The sequence below is a fragment of the Prionailurus bengalensis genome, unplaced genomic scaffold (genome assembly GCF_016509475.1).
Source record: "Prionailurus bengalensis isolate Pbe53 unplaced genomic scaffold, Fcat_Pben_1.1_paternal_pri Un_scaffold_66, whole genome shotgun sequence".
NCBI lineage: Eukaryota > Metazoa > Chordata > Mammalia > Carnivora > Felidae > Prionailurus > Prionailurus bengalensis.
Genome location: NW_025091166.1, coordinates 170,812 through 177,094, shown reverse-complemented (window position 1 = coordinate 177,094; position 6,283 = coordinate 170,812). Strand labels below are relative to the sequence as shown.

Genomic DNA, 6,283 nt, shown 5'->3' with positions numbered 1-6,283 from the left:
TTGTCCCCAAAGATGCACAAAACACATTTCAGAAAATTTAGTATTATTATTTTTTGATGATTGTTAAAAAATCAGAGCAAACTAAAAACAGAGGAGAATTTTCATGTTTTGATCCAACTATCTACCAGTAATGCCACGGAAAGTGTCATATGTAGTGGTAAAATACTGAACTCTTTGGGGCACCTAAGTGGCTTCTAGTCGGTGAAGCGTCTGACTCTTGATTTCAGCTCAGGCCATGATCTCACGGTTCATGAGTTCAAGCCTCGCATCAGACTCTGTGCTGACAGTGCGGAGTCTGCTTGGGATCCACTCGCTTTCCCCCCTCTCACTCCCCTTCCCATGCATGCTCTCTAAATCAATAAAGAAAGAAAGAAAGAAACTTTAAAATATATTAAGTTTACAAAAAATTATGAAAACCTTCTCTCTAGTATCTGGAAGGAGACAAGGACACCTACTCTCACCACTTCCATTCAACACAGTACTGGAGGCCCTAGCCAATCCAAGGCAAGAAACATACAAATGGTTATACTATTGGATAGAAACAAAAGAAACTTACGATAAGGCAACACAGAGAATGTAAGGCAGACATACACAAGAATGTGAAAACCTCTGCCATTCACAGATGGATTCCACACACATAGAAAGAACTCATTCAAATCAACAAAAACCAAAACACACAACCTAATCACAAAGTGGCTTCCAAAAGGCAATTATTTCACAAAAGAAACACGTAAGTGGCCAAGACACACACACAGGGGCGGGTCCCACGAATACACCATACCTCCCAGCACCTGAGCCCCAGCAAGCAGCTAACACACGAGAAGACGAAATACCAGGCATCAGCCAGCCCTGAGCTCCCACACGCTGTTGCTCATGGGGAACAGACACGTGCCACCACTCACACCCTGCTCCTCCATGGCAAACCAATACGGTGCATGTGGATCTGCAGGCAGCCTCTGCACAAACCGGAGCACACACAGGAGAAAGAAAAAACCGTGCTGTCCTCACACACTGGGCCTTCGACAGCAGGGGAGGACCAGCACAGCCACGCAAGGAAAGCAGGTGCATTGCGCACACACAGCGCTCAAGGGTTAGCTCAACATGAAGCGAAGAACAAGCCAAAGCAATCGCTGGTGAAAGTCAAGACCGTGGTTACCTTTGGGGGACGTTCGGTGGGAGTCAGTAGGAGGTAGGAAGCACGGTAAGGTTCCATTTCTTCATCCAGGTGGTGGTTCCAAGAATGTGTTCGCTGAGTGGAAGATATGGAAGATCAGCTGAAAGTAGTGGCCTAGGATGTTCCAAATGTCCACCGTGTGCCACACAAAAATGCAGCTCTGTGCGGGCTGCTAACCCCCAAGAGAAGCAAGGAAGCCCCACCCATCTGAGTGCAGAATCAGGAAAGAGCATCCAGACACCCCAGGAGCTACCGCCACACCCTCTTCGCCTCCAGCTGTTCATCTGGGGGAGTCCACATCGCCTTCCTAAACATAATTGGCCACAAGACACTGAATGCAGAAGCAGCTGGAAGAATAAAGATCTTGCACTAAGCCAATGCCAATGCCAATGCCATGCTTCTACACAGCGTTGTTCTGAAAATGTACGTATTTTTTGCACGAAAGGTATGAGTACGTTAATCTGTACTAATTTATCGTCTTTAAGTGAATTCATCACATGTGAGATGCTCGGATTTGGTTTGGTTTCCTTAATGTTTGTTTTAGAGAGAGAAACACACGGCACGTGAGGGGAGGGACACAGGGAGAGGGCCACAGAGAATCTGAGACAAGTCCAGGCTGGCAGCTGGGAACACAGAGCCCCACATGGGGCTCTAAACTATCAACTGTGAGATCACCACCTGAGCCAGAGTCGGACCCATAACACAGAGAGCCACCCAGGCGCCCGCTTCAATTCTCAGTTTAACCTCACCACAGTAGAGATCAAGAGACACAACCCCCACACTCGAAGGCTCTCTGGGGCCCTCAATATTCCCCTGATGTCCAAGTGTCCCGACACCACCGAGTCTCAGAAACACTGAACCAGGGAACAAAGGACACTCTCCCCTTCTTCTCATCAACTTCCCAATTTCTATAAGGTTTCCCCAGCTCACCAAAGTCTCTAGGGCCTGGCCCACAGGACGCAAGGGCCTAAGGTGGCCTTTGTTCGTGGCAGCCGCCTCGGGGGACAGAACGTGTGCAGCCTGTGCGGGGTCAGGGGACGGACAAGGCGGGAAGGTCTCCAACAGCCTCTGCGAGGGCGGGCGGCACACTGCTTACACGACAGCTGCGGCTGAGGCGGGCACCCGGAGAACCTCCCAGAAGCCACTACCTGCAGGGAGAAGGGCCCTTACCGCCTGCTGAGCGGTTAAGCCAGCAATGCCACGGGAGGCGCCCCCACACACACCCTGCCGCCACAGAGCGGCCACCACAACTCACAGGAGCCTGCGGGCGTCCACACGGGCAGGCCGGCCTTCCGCCCGATGGTGACTAATGCTGTCCCCCAAGTGAGCAGAACTAGGGCGCCCCGAGCCACCCGGCCTCTCACGGCAGGCACTGTGGCCTCTGCGGTTGTCCGAGCGGCGGTGGGTCCACCAGAACTCACGTGCCTCGATCGGGACAGTCTTCCGAGAAACAGGGGCCCCAGGGCGACATCCTCCTAGGTGGAAGACTTCTAGCAAGGGAGAAGCCGGATGCTCAGAAGAGCACCTCCCTCGTCCTCCACAGCGCATGCGGGCTCCTACCGCCGGCAAGAGCCACCGGCCTCCCGCCCACCTCTCCCCTGGCAAATGCGCTGTGGCGCCAGCACCAACGGAACCTACTGCGTCAGGGCGGAAAGACTACCGGGTGGGACGCTGCACCGGCAGAGACTTCTCAACACACACCCGCCCGGACGCATTGGGGTACAACGTCAGAGGCGAATCCGATCTCAGCTGCGGACCTTGGGCGATGGACACACATCAGCACAGGTTTGGGGCTGTGACAAAGGCCTCGCCCTGGTGGGGGGTTCGGATACCTGCTCAGGGGAAGGGCTGTGCGTCAGTAAGGGCAGTATGTGTGTGAAATCTCTGGAGGATCCTCTCACCTTTGCTAAAACTGCTCTAGAAAAGTAGCCAAGAAGCCAAAACCACCCCCAAAAATATGCATGGGCGGGCCTCCGTGCAATCATAACCCAAGTCTGTGCTCTTTCCAACCCCCTCGCAAACCCCCCTCCTCGTCTACCAACAGGGGCTCGAGAGCCTGTAAGAGCCCCAGTGACGCTGATGGGCCACGTTTGGACCAGCTTCGGGACACCCTGAGCTACGTTGCAGCCTCGCTGCTCCTGATTGTCCATGTTTCCCAAAGCGCAAGACCCCCCACCCCTTGTCGCTTTTGGAGGACACACTGTGTCCCAGCAAAGCAGCAGTGCTGACCGCCCACCCACAAGCACACTCTGATCCGTGTGAGGTGGCATCTCAGTGTGGTTTTGCTTTGTAGTCCCCTGATGAGGAGTGACTTTGAGCATCTTTTCTTTTTTCTTGTATTCAATATAATTTATTTTCAAATTGGTTTCCATTCAACACCCAGTGCTCATCCCCACAGGTGCCCTCCTCCATGGCCATCACCCACTTTCCCCTCTCCCCCACCCCCCATCAACCCTCAGTTTGTTCTCAGTATTTAAGGGTCCCTTAGGGTATGCCTCCTTCCCTCTCTGCAACTCGTTTCCCCCTTTCCCCTCCCCTCTGGTCTCCTGTGAAGTTTCTCAGGATCCACATATGAATGAAAACATATGGTATCTGTCTTTCTCTGCCTGACTTATTTCACTTGGCAGAACACCCTGCAGTTCCTTCCTCGTTGCCACAAATGGCCAGATTTCATCTTTTCTCATTGCCAAGTAGTATTCCATTGTATATAGAAACCTCATCTTTATCCATTTGTCCATTGACAGGCATTTAGGCTCTTTCCATCATGTGGTTATTGTTGAAAATGCTGCTATAAACTATGGGGTACGAGTCCCCTGTGCATCAGCACTCCTGAATCCCCTGAATTCTAGTAGTGCTATGGCTGCGTCATAGGGTAGATCTATTTTTAATGTGGTGAGGAACCTCCACAGTGTTTCCAGAGTGGCTGCACCAGTTTTTCTTCCCACCAACAATGCAAGAGGGTTCCTGTTTCTCCCCATCCTCTTCAGCATCTATAGTGTCCTGATTTGTTCATTTCCGCCACTCTGACCGATGTGAAGTGGAATCTCAGTGTGGTTTTGATTTGTATTTCTCTGATGAGGAGTGACGCTGAGTATCTTGTCATATGTCTGTTGGCCATCTGGATGTCTTCTTTCAAAAAGTACCTATTCATGTCTTGTGCCCATTTCATCACCCGATTATTTGTTTTCAGGTGTGGCGTTTGGTGAGTTCTTTATAGGTGTTTGGATACTAGCCCTGTGTCTGATACGTCATTTGCAAATATCTTTTCCCATTTCATCTGTTGTCTTTTTGTTTTGTTGCTTGTTTCCTTTGCAGTGCAGAAGGTTTTTATCTTGATGAGGTCCCTACAGCTCATTTTTGCTTTTCATTCCCTTGCCGTTGGAGACGTGTCATGTAAGAAATTGCCACAGCTGAGGTTGGAGAGGTTTTGTCCTGCTTTCTCCTCTCGGGTTTTAAAGGTTTCGTGTCTCACATTCAGGTCCTTTATCCATTTTGAGTTTATTTTTGTGTATGCTGTAAGAAAGTGATCTAGTTTCATTCTTCTGCATGTTGCTGTCCACTTCTCCCAGCACCAGTGCTTAAAGAGTCTGGTTTTTTTCCATTGGATACTCTTTCGTGCTTGGTGGAAGATTAGTGGCCGGGCCATACATTTGTGGGTCTGAATCTGGCTTCTCTATTCTGTTCCATTGGCCTATGTGTCTGTTTGTGTGCCCATTCCATACTGTCTTGATGATTACAGGTTTGTAGCAGAGGCTACATTCTGGGACTGTGATGCCTCCTGCTTTGGTTTTCTTCTTGAATATTACTTTGTATATTCGGGGTCTTTTGTGGTTCCATACACATGTTACATTATTTGTTCTAGCTTTGAAAAGAATGGTGGCACAATTTTGATGGGGATTGCATTGAAGGTGTAGATTGCTTTGGGTGGTATTGACATTTTAACAATATTCATTCTTCGAATCCATGAACATGGAATGTTTTCCCATTTCTTTGTGTCTTCTTCAATTTCCTTCATAACCCTTTCAGCATACAGAACTTTTATATCTTTGGATTGGTTCATTCGTATTTTTAAGGTTACTGATAGGTATTTTATGGTCCTGGTGCAACTATGAACGTGATCAGTTTCTTTAGTTGTCTTTCTGTTTCATTGTTATTGGTATATTAAAATGCGATGGGTTTCTGTACATTGCTTTTGTACCCTGTGAGTTTCCTGATTGATGTATCAGTTCAAGGAGACTTTTGGTGGATTCTGTCAGGTTTTCCAGGTAGAGTGTCATGTGGTCTGTGAAGAGTGAACGTTTGACTTCATCTTTGCCATTGTGATGCCATTTATTTCATTTTGTTGTCTGATTGCTGGTTCTGGGAATTGCAAACCTATGTTCAACAACAGTGGTGACAGTGGACATGCCTGTCATGTTCCTGATCTCAGGGGGAAAGTTTTCAGTTTATCCCCAGGAGAATTATATTAGCTGTGGGCTTGTATCATACGTGCCTTTATGATGTTTTCATATGTTCCTTCTATTCTGACTTTCTTGAGGGTTTTTATTAAGAAAGGATGCTGTGTTTTTTCAAATGCTTTCTCTGCCTGTATTGACAGGATCATGTGGTTCTTACCTGTGATTTTCTTAATGTGATGTATCCTATTGGTTGATTTGCAAATATTGAAGCAGCCCTATAGCCCAGATAGGAATCCTACTTGATCATGGTGAAAAATTCTTTTCATATGTTCTGCATTTGATTTGCCAGTATCTTGTTGAGAATATTTGTATTCTCATTCATCAGGCATATTGTCCTATAGTCGTCTTTTTTTTTTTTTTTCTGGGTCTCTGTCTGGTTTGGGAATCAAAGTAAAGCTGACTTCGTAGAAGGATTCTGGAAGTTTTCCTTCCATTTCTATTCTGTGGAACAGCTTGAGAAGCATAGATATTAACTGCTTTATATGTCTGATGGAATTCCCCAGAGAAGCATGTGGTCCAGAAAATGAGATAAATCTTAGGATGCAATGACTTGGACAACTCCCTGGCAAGCTGATGGTCTCAGGAATAAGATATGGATAGATATGAACATATATGAGTAGGGCAAAGGGAAGCCTCTGTCGATAACCATGGG

The 6,283-nt window shown here is 47.8% G+C and overlaps 1 long non-coding RNA gene across 2 annotated transcripts; it reads right to left on the bottom strand.

Moving 5' to 3' along the window:
• Positions 1 to 301: 301 nt before the first annotated feature.
• LOC122478456 lies at positions 302 to 2,610 on the bottom strand. Of its 2 annotated transcripts, none has more exons than XR_006296006.1 (3): positions 2,596 to 2,610; positions 1,157 to 1,249; positions 302 to 350 (listed from the first exon to the last, which is right to left on the bottom strand). It is a non-coding gene; the product is annotated as an uncharacterized LOC122478456 (long non-coding RNA). The 2 variants fall into 2 exon arrangements; XR_006296007.1 differs by lacking the exon at positions 2,596 to 2,610 and adding an exon at positions 2,105 to 2,122.
• Positions 2,611 to 6,283: the final 3,673 nt, after the last annotated feature.